This window comes from Hirundo rustica, chromosome W (genome assembly GCF_015227805.2).
Source record: "Hirundo rustica isolate bHirRus1 chromosome W, bHirRus1.pri.v3, whole genome shotgun sequence".
In the NCBI taxonomy this organism is placed as follows: Eukaryota; Metazoa; Chordata; class Aves; order Passeriformes; family Hirundinidae; genus Hirundo; species Hirundo rustica.
In genome coordinates, this window is record NC_053487.1 from 14,941,508 (window position 1) to 14,957,055 (window position 15,548).

Genomic DNA, 15,548 nt, shown 5'->3' on the forward strand with positions numbered 1-15,548 from the left:
AGGTGAATATTCATGTAGTTGAACATAAATGTTGATTATTCTTTATTTTATACTAGACTGCACATGTTCCTTTAGCCAAGGATGGAAAGAAGGTACAAGGGTTACAGACTGACTGCTGACATTTCTAGAAATAGAAGTAGTTTAAATATTTGAATCATGTCATGGGTATATTAAGTACCACACCATGTGAACCTGAGTGACATTTCAGAGGAATAGCAGAGTCATGGCTAAAGTTCACACAGAGACATAAACAACATATCTGTAAATTTTAAACTATTTATCTGTCTAATGATGATATTGTACTGAGCAGAACTTTGCATGTGGTAGAGAAATGAGTTACAAAAGATACTTGTCTTTTATATTTGAGAAATAATTCCTTTGAGTCATCCTTAGCTTGATCCACAGAACTCAGTGCAAATTTTTCTCTGCCCTTCTACAGCAGTTGTGGGCATTTTAGAAACATCTGCAAGAAATGTCATAATTGACTAAATGCCTGGTATATCATTTTTAGATGTCTAAAAAACAGTTTACATTGCTCTTGGTTGGCTGTATCACTCTACAAGGTCAGAGGATAAGATCTAAATTAAAACATTAAATCTCATAAAAAATATTGGAGGGGTTTTGTTTCAGTTTCTCATAGCTCAGCCTGAGCAAGACATGATCCTTTCTGACTGATCTCTGTTTAATATAAAAATCTCCATTGCGCATAAATAATGTTAGTGCAGACATCATGATAAGTATGTCTTAATCACAGCATTGAATGTCTCTAGGAAAAATAAACTAAAATTCTGTTTTCTTTTCTCCTCATAATTCCAGAGGTAAGTGAACCAGTATAAAAATCAGCCTCTTTTTAAAAAGAACAAACTAAATAGTTCAAAATTCCTTGCTATGAAAGGAGGAGAGAAGGAAAAGACTGTGACTCTTAATAGGTCACATAACTACTCTTCAGTCACAACACTTTTTGATTTCTACCAGATAAAGATCTTGTCCATTAAATTTGACCTGATGAGATTTAGAACCTCGAGTTCTCTTGCTGAAGCCAGTGAAAGGTGTTGGTAGTGCTTGCCTTTTTGAATCAGTCAACCATATTTTACAATAGGAAAACCTAATCCCAACAGTGCTGACAATTATAAACTCTCCAATAAGTTCCCAAAATAAAGATGATTTCTCTGAACCTCTGTAAAGGAACTTGTTTCCCCTTATTTAAATTGTTATTTAAGGGTTGACATTTGAAACAGATTCACAGTGGGCCGATGTTTTTCTGCACTAAGTAGTTATGCAAATCAACAAATTATAACAAAATTACACCACATCCTGTGGTACTTTCAATTAATTTTTACTAAGCCTTGTATTTGAAATGCCACCATTTGAGTTACCTCAAATAAGATAAGCAATGGAGTTAGTTAAACTGACCTTGAGGCTGAAGGTAGACACGTCCTGTGACATGCAGTGAGCCCAGAATGTAAAGGGAATAACAAGTTGGTGTGTTCATGGGATTCCAGGTAATATGAGAACAGGAAAGGAGGACACAGAAAGGGAAATAATTGCTGCAGTGGCCAATCCTATTTCACTCAGTTATGTCAATGACCTTGCTAACTCAAGGGTGCCCTTGAGGACATAAATAGGATGTGGCGAAAGGGGAACATTTACAGAATCACAGAATATGCTGAGTTGGAAGGGACCCACAAGGATCATCGAGTCCAACTCCTGGCCCTGCACAGGATCATCTCCAAGAGTCACACCACGTGCCCGAGAGTATTGTCCAAATACTTCTTGAACTCTGTCAGGCTTGATGCTGTGACCACCTCCCTGGGGTGCCTGTTCCAGTGCCCAACCATCCTCTGGCTGAAGAATATTTTTTCTGATATCCAACTTAAACCTCCCCTGACACAACTTCAGGCCATTCCCTTAGGTCCTGTCACTGAGCACCACAGAGAAGAGATCAGTGTCTGCGCCTCCTCTTCCTTTCACGAGAAAGTTGTAGAGTGCAATCAGGTCTCCCCTCAGTCTCATTTTCTCCAGGCTGAACAGACCACGTGACCTCAGCTGCTCCTCCTAAGGCTTCCCCTCAAGACTCTTCACCATATTTGTTGCCCTCCTTTGGACACTCTTCCCTTCTCAAAGGATGATGTATATGCAAGACATTCACATGGATTCAACAGGAGACTGAACAAGTACATGGAAGAAATGCATTGTGGGACTTAAATAGACACATGAAAACAGGCTAACAGAATTCCCTGATCTGAAAATATCTGAAAGCTAAGAGAGTATCAAGGAATATCATGTTTGTTCTGCTCTCTTCTCTGAGCATCAATTTATGGCCATTGTTGGACAGAGTACTAGGTTATGAAGACCCCTGGTCTGGATCAGTATTATTGTTCTTGACATTTAGATTACTATGGAAGTATACAATCATTTTTCAGAACAACAAATATGACTAAAGAAGGCAAAGTAAGATGACTTCTTCAAGCCACAAGGTGTCACTTAGCAGAGGCACATTATAAGTAGCATTTTCTGGATAAGTGTGGAAAGATAGCTGGGGGTAAAATTAGAGGAAACGGAGAAGTTATATTCACATTCTAACAGAAGTTATGATGGTACAGAAATTATAGGGTAAAATACAGTTGCTGCTCCCTGGATGGAATGTGGTTGTCATGCTCGAGACCTATTCCGCAATGATTCCCCATACACACAGTCTGCAACCATAGCACCCGCTAAGGGGGATGGAACAGAGGCTGGAGTGGAGTGGAAACACCACAGCCAGGCTCCATTGAAATCATTGCAGGGAGGGGAACTCAATTGTACTTTGCAGCTGATAAACCACATAGCACCTGTCAACCAAGGGAGATAGATGTCTTGCTGCTGAGCCAACAACTGTGGTGAAATCATTGTCCTCAGATGAACTTGGTTCATTATAGCCTAATTGTAATGTTAGAGCACACCTCCATCACAAAGTTATCCACCTCCAAGGTACAACCAGCCCTCACTGGGAATGTGTTCTATATTTTTTGACTGTACCTTTAATAGTGAAGCGAGAGAATTTTGCACCAATCAGTAACAAAGGTATGCATGACTAGAGTCACTCAATCTCCACCTAAACACAAAGAAATAGTATAAAAGTAAGTCAAGAATGGGGGGAAAGTTAGGGAAAACTCCATCATAACTGCTGGGATCAATCGATGGGCTGAACCTCTCTTCTCTCCCATAGGGATGCCTGTTGGATAAGAACCATACTCTATGTGCACTGAATACTATTACTGGGGATTAGAGCTTGTCTTTATATTGCTTTGAACATGTTTTTGCAGTCTGTTGTAATGCATTAATTTGGTTTATATTTCATTGGATTTGTAATGTTTTTTCTATCTATCTGGCCTATGATCTGCCCATCCCCCACACTGAAATGTAACCCAGCCCTGTTCCCTCCCACTTCTCCCTTATTGGGTGGTGCCTCTTGGCCCTGCCTCTGGGCCCTGCCCCCTGGGGGAAAAAGCCCCGGCAGGGGAGGGGCCAGCTCTCTCTGGCCTGGGAAGCGATCGGGGGAGACCTCCAGCAAAGCAGGGCAGGACTTGAGAATAAAAGCTGTAAAATCCCACCTGAAGCCAGAGAGCAGACTCTTACTTTTGCCATCGGCGGTTGTCTAGTCTCGTGAGGAAATACTACAGCAGTCGGAACCTATCACCAGCAATCCTCAAACCTTAACCTGTCACAAATTTATATTGACAAAGAGCGTTATTCTGTGAACTGTTAGTGTGAGTCCTTCATGGGCGTTGGCAATCACCGGCAGCAGAGAACATACTTGAATACAATGGAAGGCCCGCTGAAGGGTCATAAAGTGGGAAGACCCCCTGAGGGGTCTCCCTTATCCTGTTGGCGTATTTCTCTGAATAAATCAGTTGAACTGCTCTCTAATCCAGCAGGACTGTTCAGTGAAGGGTGCCCATAAAGGGATGCTGACAGTCTGGTCAGGCACAAGGATCTTGGCTTTCCTGGGGCACTGACAGACATTAGATATTAAGGGTCGAGTAAATTTCCCCACACTAAGGGTTGAGGAAATCTCCCTTCTTAACGTGACAATCAGTCTTGAGGTACCAAACTAGGATTATGTTTGTCTCTCAAGAAATGGAGATTTTTCATTCTTCAAGACAAAGAGAGAATCTCCTTTGGATTTATACCACATGTACTGCACAACTTTAAAATAAGAATGAACATAAATGATTTCAAATTTAGAGGCCTTGCTGCAATTCAATAATGTTCTTAGTTTGAGGATTAGGGTGGTGGAGGGAGGGCTCTTTTAAAGATAAAAATGTGTAGACCCTGCCTCATTACATCTTCCTATAAAATTCCTGTAGTATGTATTTTCAGTGAGCTGGGGAAGAAAAGAGCTGTTTAGAGAGTGGAAGTCATTGTGGGCAACATTGCTCTGGGAAGTTAATCCAGGAAGGTAATCCAAGAAGATATTTACCAGGAATTTGCGTGCTCTGTTAATTATTCCCAGCAGTATGTTCCCAGTGCAGCTATGGTTTTGGGATTATGTCTAGAGTACAGGAGATCTTGGAGTCTAACAGAGAAAATGACCCATTCTATAAAAGACTGAAGAAAAGAATGCATTTTTTTTTCTTTCTCAAAAGAGAATGCTTTTTTTTTTCTTCCTCAGAATTTGACTTGCAGACCAATATCTACTTTGTACTTCAGTCACATGTCAGATGAGAAAAACAGATGTGTTTCAGATTTCATAGACTTGTATAATACTAGGTACCTCAAGGATCTTCTGGTCCAACATTTCTTGGAAAAAGCAAGGTCTAGACCAGATGGCCCAGCACCCTGTCCAGCCAAATTGTAAGAGTGTTCAGTGTTGGAGAATCTACCACTTCTCTGGGGAAATTAATCTAATAGCTGATTGCTCTCACTGTGAAAAATTTTCTTCTTGTGTCCAATCGGAATCTCTCCAGGAGTAACCTGTATCCATTACCCTTTGTCTTTTACATGTGACTCCTTGTAAAAAGAGTCTCCATCTTCTTTGTAGCCACCCTTTAAACACTGGAACATGGTGATAAGGTGTCACTTAAGCATTCTCAGAGCTGAACCAACCCAGTTCTCTGAGCCTTTCCTCATATGGCATGTTTCCCACTCTTTTGATCATCTTTGTGTCTCTTTTGTGGACTCTCTCTGTCTTTTCCACATCTTTTGTATAGTGGGGACCAAAACTGGACACAGTATTCCTGGCATGGCACTGAGTAGAGTGGGATAATGACTTAATCATATCTGCTGGTTGATTCAAGCCAGCATTCTGACAAGAGCCTGCAAACATGATGCCTCCTGTAGCTGGAGCAAGAAGGCTTCATTATTAGGCTCCCCTTGATGGGGTGGCCTGTAGTAAACACCAACCATAGGGTTCCCTTTGTTGCTTTGATCTCTAATTCTTACCCATAAGCTTTCAATTTGTCCATGGCTATTCTTCAAAGACAGCTTTTCAGAACCTATCAATTTCTTGACATAGAGGACAACCTCTCAACCCCTCCTTCCTTGTCTGTCCTTTCTGGAAAGCCTGTCACCATTGGTAGTTTGCGATTGCACACCAGTCACGATATTCATCCCCACCAAGTTTCAGTAATGGCCATCAAAGGAGAAGTCAGTTGGCAGAAGTGAAAGCCATTCAACTGGCCCTAGAGACTACTGAACAAGAAAAGTGGGCAGTTGTGGTGGTGGGTTTTTGATAAGTTGTGGTTTGCTCCTGTTACCCCCCCAGTGTCTGGTTTATTTTGGTTTTTACCCCAGGTTTTCCCCTCCCCTCCCCTGTCCCTTTGTCCCTTCTCCTGACCCTGCCCTGTGTTAACCTGGGGCCAATCACCTATCTGCCCCACCCTCTCTGCCCCCCAGTTTAAATGTTAGCAAGGAACCCTGCCCTCACTCTCTTTCTTCTACCACCTTGAAGAATAAAGACCTCTGTAAGAGAGAGCCTTCTATGACCCTTGCTTCAAACTTAGACGTTGAGGATAGCTGGGACCAAGAGAGCAGAAAACAGCTCTGCTCTCTACTGTTACTTGGACTGCTTGCAGACCAAGGACAGCATTCCTGACCAGTGTGGCCGGGGGACAGAGCTAGCCAGAGTGCCCTGGCCCCCTGATGTCAGGCAGTATTCTATCTCTCTACTGGCTCATAGATGGTGGGAAATGTACTATGAGGTTGGCTACAGCAGTAGAAGATGACCAATTGGCAGCACGAAGGTAAACCCATCTGGGCTGATGCATTGTGGCAGGACATTGCTGCTCAGGTAGAGAACCTTGCTGTAAAGGTACGTCATGTAGATGCTCATGTGCCTATGAACTGGGCTACTGAAGAACATCGAAACAACAAACAGGTAGACAAGGTTGTAAAATTGAAATGGTACAGATGGACCTGGACTGGGAGAATAAGGATGAGGTATTTGCAGCTCAGTGGGTCCATGTAACATCTGCACATCTAGGAAGAAATGCAATGTATACATCCAGGGATGGGTATGAACACTGAAGCCATCACACAGGTTTTCCATGAAAGCAAAACATGCACCATAATCAAGCAAGCCAAGTAAAGGCTCTCTGGTAAAGGGAACAGTGGCTACAGTATCAATATGGGGAGGCCTGGAAGATCAATTCTATCACACTGCCATGAATCCACCAAGGCAAACACTGCATGATTACCATGGTGGAAGTGATCAGCAGAAGGTTCAAAACACCCTGTAACTAATATCACCGCTTGAAACACCATCCTGATCCTTGTAAAGCAAGTTCTGTGACAGCACAGCACCCCAGAAAGAATCAAGTCAGACAGCAGGACTCATTTCCAAAGCAACTTCATGAGCAGCTGGGCCAAGAAACATGGCATTGATCATAGTTTCATAGAATAGTTTGGGTTGGAAGGGACCTTGAAAGGTCATCTAGATCAACCCCCCAGCAATGGGCAGGGACATCTTCAACTAGATCAGGTTGCTCAGAGCCCTGTCTGACCTGACTTTGAATGTTTCCAGGGACAGGGCATCTACCACCTCTCTGGGCAACCTGTTCCAGTGTTTTGCCAAACAGGATTGTATGTACTACATTCCCTATCATGAACCAGGTTCTGAAAACACTGAAGGATACAATGGACTGGTAAAGACTGTAATGAAAGCAACAACTGCTGGAACATAGAAGCATTGGGATGCAAATTTATCAGAAGCCACTTGGCTGGTTAATACCAGAGAATCAAATAACTGACCTGGCCCTGCCCAAACAAAACTTCTATGTGCTGTAGAAGGACATAAGATCCCTGTAGTACATATAGAGAACTGGCTGGGAAAGATATCATGGGCAAATCCATTCATGAGATTGCTTTCAGTCAAGGACCCAGACATAATTTCTGGGTAATGTGGGATGATGGAAAAATCTCTTGTGCACCTCAAGGAGATTTAACCCTAGGGGAAAATAACCCATGATTTGAGTCGTATATTATAGAAAGTACAACAGCAGGAATCACCTAAACCAACAGAGAATGAGCCTTGCAAGAAACCAAGTACAGCAGCAACCCAATCTGAGCTGGGTTTAGCATCCAATAACTCAACACAATGTGAAATGTCTCCTGTCCTGAGTGACCAGCATAATGAACGGAGCCTGAATCACAGACTAAGTGAACTCAATGGACATTTCATGGACATTTTACAGGGGAGGCTCATAGACTAAGGGAATGATATCTGTGTGTATAGCAAGAGACAGGAAGGGGAAGTTGTAGATATTGCTTCGCCGGACTCCAGGACGGTATGGATGGATGTAGACGAGAGATCTCTGAAGTTAGGTTTTAGAAGATGAGGTTTATTATAAAGGGTATGGGGCATTGCTTAGAGTTGCCAGGCGCAACTTGTGGCAAGGCCTAGGGAGTGGGGGAAGGGAGAGGTATGGAGTGGGGGAAGGGAGATGTAGGGAGAGGAAATTCCAAGAGGAAGGTCCTAGGGGAAGGGTGCCAGGCAAGAGGCCGATCCACTCTCTCGGCCCCCTTATCAGGGGGCTTCAAGGTGGGCTGGAACAAGACTTGGGCCAGTGGGGTTACAGATACCTGATACTTCAGGGGAGGGTTACAGGTGTGGGATGAACCATACATTGGGGGGTGAGACAGAACATCCCATTTGACCTTTGGACCTATCTGCAGGTAGCCTTCAGCTGGCCATATAATTGTTTTCCAGACATTCAGTAACTAGGACATCTCAGACATCGAAACTTGCTTTCAATTCTATCACACTTACAAGTTTCACATTCTCAGAATCTAAGCAGTCATATTTATAGGGCTTTCTAGCTTCATCCTCCCCAACAGAAGTGGTGATTGAGGATGTATTGGATAGTGTGGGACCCAAGCATGACATAAATGGTATGGAATAATGTATAGAGGTTGTACTGGATTTGTCTGGAGTCAAGTTAACTTTCTTCATAGCAGCTGGTATGGTTCTGTGACTTAGATTTGTAGCTAAAACAGTGTTGATAACACACTAGTGGTTTACCTATTGCTGAGCAGTGCTTGCATAGTATCAGGGCTTTCTCTTTTTTCCAACTCTGCTCTCTGCAGTGAGTAGGCTGGGAGTGGGAGAGGACACAACCTGGACAGCTGACTCAGACTGACCAAAGGGATATTCTGTGCAGTACAACATCATGCTCAGCAATAAAAACTGAGGGGAGGAGAGATTTGGAAGATAGCCATTGCTTGGAGACCAGCTGGGCATCAGTCTACTTGTGAAAGGTGGTGAGCGATTGCCTTTGCATCACTCATTTTGTTTTCCTCCTCTTTCCTTTGTTTATTAAACTATCTTTATCTCAACCCATTAATTTTCTCATTTTCCTCTTCCTATTTATTCCCCTGTCCCAGTGGGCTGGGAGAGTGAATGAGCAGCTGTGTGGTGCTTAGCTGCTGGCCAGGGTTAACCCACCACTCTTCTAATTGGTATATAACTGCATCAATCTGTAGAAATTAGTTCTTTCAATGCACCACAAGCTACATACATGCTTGCACTTTATTTTGGAAACATATAGGACTGAAATGGATCTTAACTAAGTATAAAGTTTAGTAATTTTGTTTTATATATTTGAAAGACAATGTTTAGGATTTGTAGCAAGAGACCACAACCATGTCACTCAGATGATACTCCCATAGTAATAAGAGTGCTTTTCTAAAGCATTACACACAGCTTCTTTCTTTATTAATTGGATGATGTCAGGGATTTCAGCTCCTAACCTATTTTGCACACTGTATTAGAAATATTCAGGGAAATTATCTAAAATGAACCATTTCAGTGTAAGACACTTGAATCTAGAGCACTGTATATATCCTATATACAGATAAGCAAAACTTCGAACATCAGGAAACACAACAATCCAGAGTAAATAAATGAGAACTGTTGTTTCACAGTGTAGAAATATAAATTGGAACGCTAACTCAGATCCAGAGATTAAGACATCATTGATGTTATTGCAGGCTGATGAGAAGAATAGCAGAAAGAGAATGCCAACTAGAAAGAAGCAGGAGCTTCTCAAATACCATAGCAGGTCACAGAGATACAAAAAAAATGTACTTTGTGCACTGCTATACCAGTCTATGCTGCAACTGGGAGAGTAAACGTGTTTACCGCACATGGCATCACTGTTGGGTTTGGCTCGCCAACTATCCAATGCAAGTGGCTTGCAACAGATACTGGTCATAATGTGATGGTCTTAATCAAGTCATTAGATATTCTGCTTCTCTGTACCACTGCCTGGGGTGATTGTCCCATACCCCACACAGTTGTGCTCTGTTGTCACCCAGAGCCTGTAATATTTCTGGTTTTCTTTCCATTGCAGATGGCAGATACAAGCTTCAGCAGTACCCACAATTGTGTATCCATTAACTGCTGAATGTGGAGGGTAAGATATACATGTATCAGATGGTATCCAGCATCAGGTGGTTTTCCTGTGGGTCAGATGGAGGGATTATTCTCATGTTAGCCAAGTGTGATGCAAGACATTTTGATGACTCCTGGGATTTGAATCTAACTTATAGCTTTACAAAATGCTTGGACAAGTAGCCTTATACATTTTGCCTTTATTATGTCATTCTGCTCACAATTTGGCTAGATTTGCTTCATGATAACTAGTTAATATATCTTTTGTATCCCTCCAGGACTATGCATTCCTTTGGCTCAAGTACAGCTCAATAGTTCTGAAAGTGGAATTTGTCACTGGTAAGAAGTCCTTTAAAGTTTTATTTCAAAGGACATTTGTACTAGTATTGTAACTTGAAGAAAGAAGAAATATTTTTTTACAGAAGTGAAGAAACAGAAAAATTGGCTCAGTAACAGCTGCTATGTATTTTCCATGCAACAGGTTTACACCTATGGTGAACAATTTTGATTAATTCCTTAAAAGCCATCTTGTGGATAAAGTTAATAGAGTGGTCATCTCACATGTGAAGTGATTATGAGGGGATTAAATGCTATGTTGACCTAAAGTCACTAAGCCATACAACATATAGCATTAAGTGGACATAGTGATCACTTGGGGCATGGTGATCATGAAATTGTAGAGTTCTCAATGTCTGGTGAAGTTAGGAGGAGCATCAACAAGACTTTTATATTGGACTTTCGGAGGGCAGACTTTGACCTATTCAGGAGGCTTGTCCAGAGAGTTCCTTGGGAAGTAGTTTTTAAAAACAAAGGAGTCCAGGAAAGGTGGGCATGCTTCAAAACAGAGATCTTGAGGGCACAGGAACAGACTGTCCCTGTGTGCCGAAAGATGAGTCGACAAGGCAAAAGTCCAGCCTGGATGGGTAACGAGATTTTGAAAGAACTTAGGAATAAAAAAAGGATGTATCATCTCTGGAAGGAGGGTCAGGTCTCTCAGGAAGTATTTAGAGGGGTTGCTAGGGCACGTAGGAAGAAAATTAGGGAGACCAAAGCTCAATTCAAACTTAATTTGGCAACTTCTGTAAAGGATAATAAAAAAAATCATTTTACAAATATGTTAATGGCAAAAGGAAGGATGAAACCAACCTTTGTTATCTATTGGATGCAGAAGGGAACTTAGTAACTGCAGATGAGGAGAAGGCAGAAGTGCTTAACGCCTTTTCTGCTTCAGTCTTTAGTGCGAAGATGACTTGTCCTCAGGATAATTGTCATACTGGGTTGGTGGATGGTGTCAAGGAACAGAATTATCCTCCTGTTATCCAGGAGGAGGCAGTCAGGGAAGTGCTGAGCTGCTTGAATGTCCATAAATCTATGGGCCCAGATGGGATCCATCCCAGGGTGATGACGGAGCTGGCAGATGAGCTTGCAAAGCCACTCTCCATCATTTACCAACAAACATGGCTTACTGGTGAGGTTCCAGATGATTGGAAACTGGCCAATGTGATTCCCGTTCATAAAAAGTGTAGAAAGGAGGATCCTGGTAATTATAGGCCAGTTACCCTGACCTCAGTACTGGGTAAAATAATGGCACAGTTTATATTGAGAGCTATTATGCAGCACTTACAAGATGGCCAGGGTATCAGGCCCAGCCAGCATGGGTTTAGGAGGGATAGGTCATGTTTGACCAACCTAGTCTCCTTTTATGACCAGGTCACCCACCTGGTGGATGCAGGGAAGGGTATGGATGTTGTCTATTTGGACTTCAGCAAAGCCTTTGACACTGTCTCCCACAGTATACTCCTGGAAAAGCTGGCAGCCTGTGGCTTAGACAGGAGCACTCTTTGCTGGGTTATGAACTGGCTGGATGGCCAAGCCCAGAGAGTGGTGGTGAATGGTGCTGCATCCAGCTGGCAGACAGTCACTAGTGGTGTACCTCAGGGGTCTGTGTTGGGACCAGTTTTGTTTAATATTTTTATTGACGACATGGATGAGGGTATTGAGTCTTTCATTAGTAAATTTGCAGATGACACTAAGCTGGGAGCATGTGTCAATCTATTGGAAGGTAGGAGGGCTCTGCAGAGAGACCTGGAACGATTGGATGGATGGGTAGAGTCTAACAAGATGAAGTTTAATAAGTCTGAGTGCCGAGTCCTGCATTTTGGCCACAATAACCCCCTGCAATGTTATAGGCTGGGAATAGTGTGGCTGGACAGCGGCCAGGTAGAAAGGGATCTGGGGGTTCTGATTGATAACCGACTGAACATGAGCCAGCAGTGTGCCCTGGTGGCCATGAAGGTCAGTGGAATCCTGGCCTGTATCAGGAATAGTATGTCCAGCAGGACCAGGGAGGTCAGTCTTCCCTTGTACTCGGCATTGGTGAGGCCACACCTTGAGTATTGTGTCCAGTTCTGGGCCCCTCAGTTTAGGAAGGACGTTCAGATGCTTGAGGAGGGCAACAAGGTTGGTGAGGGGCTTGGAGCACAAGCCCTATGAGGAATGACTGAGGGAGCTGGAGTTGTCTAGCCTGGAGAAGACTCAGAGGTGACCTTATCACTCTCTACAACTTCCTGAAAGGTGGTTGTAATCAGGTGGGAGTTGGTCTCCTTCTTCAGGCAGCAACTAACAGAATGAGAGGACACAGTCTTAAGCTGCACCAAGGGAAATATAGGCTAGATATTAGGAAGAAGTTTTTTACAGAAAGGGTGATAAAGTACTGGAGTTGTCTGCCTGGGGAGGTGGTGGATTCACCATCTCTGGATGTGTTTAAGAAAAGACTATATGTGGCACTTGGTGCCATGGTTTAACTGAGGTTAGGGTTGGGTTGGACTTGATGATCTTGGAGGTCTCTTCCAACCTAGTGATTCTGTGATTCTGTGATTCTGGGAAGTGTCTGCAGAAACCAAGTTTTCTTCATGGCTGAATGCAATTATTACTGATCTCCCACCCTATAAAGGGTAAGCAAAATCAGAGCCAAATTGGAATTGCCTTTCCTAGAGTAATATTCAGTAATCTATTACTTCGAGTGAATTAGCAAAAGCAATCTGAAATCGTGGAGGTCATAGCCTTTTTACTCTCCCCAAGATTTGCTCAGCTACCTGTAACCAGCCTTTAGAACATTAATGTTCTGTCAGGAGTGTATTATGTTTTAAAATTCTATTTATATGTGTAAAACCTACCATACATAGAATGCAGAGACAAAAGACAGCCCCAAGATTGAGTAGATGTCACTGCAGAAATTGTGGAACTAGCTGATAAATGGACCAAAGGATTCCAAATACCATTTAAGGTGGAGCTGCTGAATCACAAGATGGAAAAAAAAAAAAAAAAAAAAAAAAAAAGCCTCTTTTAGGGCATTTGACCACTTTTCCCTCTTCACAGTACATCTAGATTACAGTCTTTGTTAAAGGCCAATATAGGCTTCAAAAGAAATAGATTTTTTATAGATCAGGTCCCTTACCAACACTAAAAATATGCCTTTTTTAGATTAATAACTTATAAAAATTCTATTGAACCAAAACTCCCCTCTCTATTCAGAATATTCTGAGTTGGAAGGGACCCACAAGGATCATCAAGTTTGACTCTTAAGGGAATAGTTCATACAGGGATCAAACCCATGACCTTGGTGTTATTAGCACCATGCTCTAACCAACTAAGCTTCAGGACATTTGATTCATGTCTACAACCTTGTTCAAACTATTCCAGCAGTGTCATATTGCACACAGTGATCCTGTGATCTGCACAGAGGTGAAACCATTCCATCCATTTCAGAAACCAAATCATCATAAATGCACAAACAACTACTTTACCCTTTAAGGAACTTACAGAGCTACTACTTTTAATAAAAACAAACTTTTTTGCAATTAACCCATTACTTTCTTGAACTTATTTTAAAGAGAAAGTTGTCAGCTCTGTTTTCTTAGGTGAATATTCATGTAGTTGAACATAAATGTTGATTATTCTTTATTTTATACTAGACTGCACATGTTCCTTTAGCCAAGGATGGAAAGAAGGTACAAGGGTTACAGACTGACTGCTGACATTTCTAGAAATAGAAGTAGTTTAAATATTTGAATCATGTCATGGGTATATTAAGTACCACACCATGTGAACCTGAGTGACATTTCAGAGGAATAGCAGAGTCATGGCTAAAGTTCACACAGAGACATAAACAACATATCTGTAAATTTTAAACTATTTATCTGTCTAATGATGATATTGTACTGAGCAGAACTTTGCATGTGGTAGAGAAATGAGTTACAAAAGATACTTGTCTTTTATATTTGAGAAATAATTCCTTTGAGTCATCCTTAGCTTGATCCACAGAACTCAGTGCAAATTTTTCTCTGCCCTTCTACAGCAGTTGTGGGCATTTTAGAAACATCTGCAAGAAATGTCATAATTGACTAAATGCCTGGTATATCATTTTTAGATGTCTAAAAAACAGTTTACATTGCTCTTGGTTGGCTGTATCACTCTACAAGGTCAGAGGATAAGATCTAAATTAAAACATTAAATCTCATAAAAAATATTGGAGGGGTTTTGTTTCAGTTTCTCATAGCTCAGCCTGAGCAAGACATGATCCTTTCTGACTGATCTCTGTTTAATATAAAAATCTCCATTGCGCATAAATAATGTTAGTGCAGACATCATGATAAGTATGTCTTAATCACAGCATTGAATGTCTCTAGGAAAAATAAACTAAAATTCTGTTTTCTTTTCTCCTCATAATTCCAGAGGTAAGTGAACCAGTATAAAAATCAGCCTCTTTTTAAAAAGAACAAACTAAATAGTTCAAAATTCCTTGCTATGAAAGGAGGAGAGAAGGAAAAGACTGTGACTCTTAATAGGTCACATAACTACTCTTCAGTCACAACACTTTTTGATTTCTACCAGATAAAGATCTTGTCCATTAAATTTGACCTGATGAGATTTAGAACCTCGAGTTCTCTTGCTGAAGCCAGTGAAAGGTGTTGGTAGTGCTTGCCTTTTTGAATCAGTCAACCATATTTTACAATAGGAAAACCTAATCCCAACAGTGCTGACAATTATAAACTCTCCAATAAGTTCCCAAAATAAAGATGATTTCTCTGAACCTCTGTAAAGGAACTTGTTTCCCCTTATTTAAATTGTTATTTAAGGGTTGACATTTGAAACAGATTCACAGTGGGCCGATGTTTTTCTGCACTAAGTAGTTATGCAAATCAACAAATTATAACAAAATTACACCACATCCTGTGGTACTTTCAATTAATTTTTACTAAGCCTTGTATTTGAAATGCCACCATTTGAGTTACCTCAAATAAGATAAGCAATGGAGTTAGTTAAACTGACCTTGAGGCTGAAGGTAGACACGTCCTGTGACATGCAGTGAGCCCAGAATGTAAAGGGAATAACAAGTTGGTGTGTTCATGGGATTCCAGGTAATATGAGAACAGGAAAGGAGGACACAGAAAGGGAAATAATTGCTGCAGTGGCCAATCCTATTTCACTCAGTTATGTCAATGACCTTGCTAACTCAAGGGTGCCCTTGAGGACATAAATAGGATGTGGCGAAAGGGGAACATTTACAGAATCACAGAATATGCTGAGTTGGAAGGGACCCACAAGGATCATCGAGTCCAACTCCTGGCCCTGCACAGGATCATCTCCAAGAGTCACACCACATGCCCGAGAGTAT

General features: G+C 41.7%; 1 protein-coding gene and 1 long non-coding RNA gene across 5 annotated transcripts in view; both read right to left on the minus strand.

Moving 5' to 3' along the window:
• The window catches only part of LOC120764846 (creatine kinase S-type, mitochondrial), a 36,830-nt gene extending 35,310 nt beyond the window's left edge, over positions 1-1,520 (minus strand). For all 3 annotated transcript variants that reach the window (XM_040088959.2, XM_040088960.1, XM_040088956.1), the window contains exon 1: positions 1,414-1,520. The gene's annotated coding sequence lies outside the window, so the exon portion shown is untranslated. The remainder of the gene's footprint in view (positions 1-1,413) is intronic.
• Positions 1,521-3,031: 1,511 nt separating this feature from the next.
• LOC131378743 (uncharacterized) lies at positions 3,032-15,239 on the minus strand. Of its 2 annotated transcripts, none has more exons than XR_009208590.1 (3): positions 15,203-15,239; positions 3,594-3,700; positions 3,032-3,094 (listed from the first exon to the last, which is right to left on the minus strand). It is a non-coding gene; the product is annotated as an uncharacterized LOC131378743 (long non-coding RNA). The 2 variants fall into 2 exon arrangements; XR_009208589.1 differs by having other exon boundaries at positions 3,033-3,094; positions 3,619-3,700; positions 15,203-15,234.
• Between the last annotated feature and the right edge of the window lie 309 nt (positions 15,240-15,548).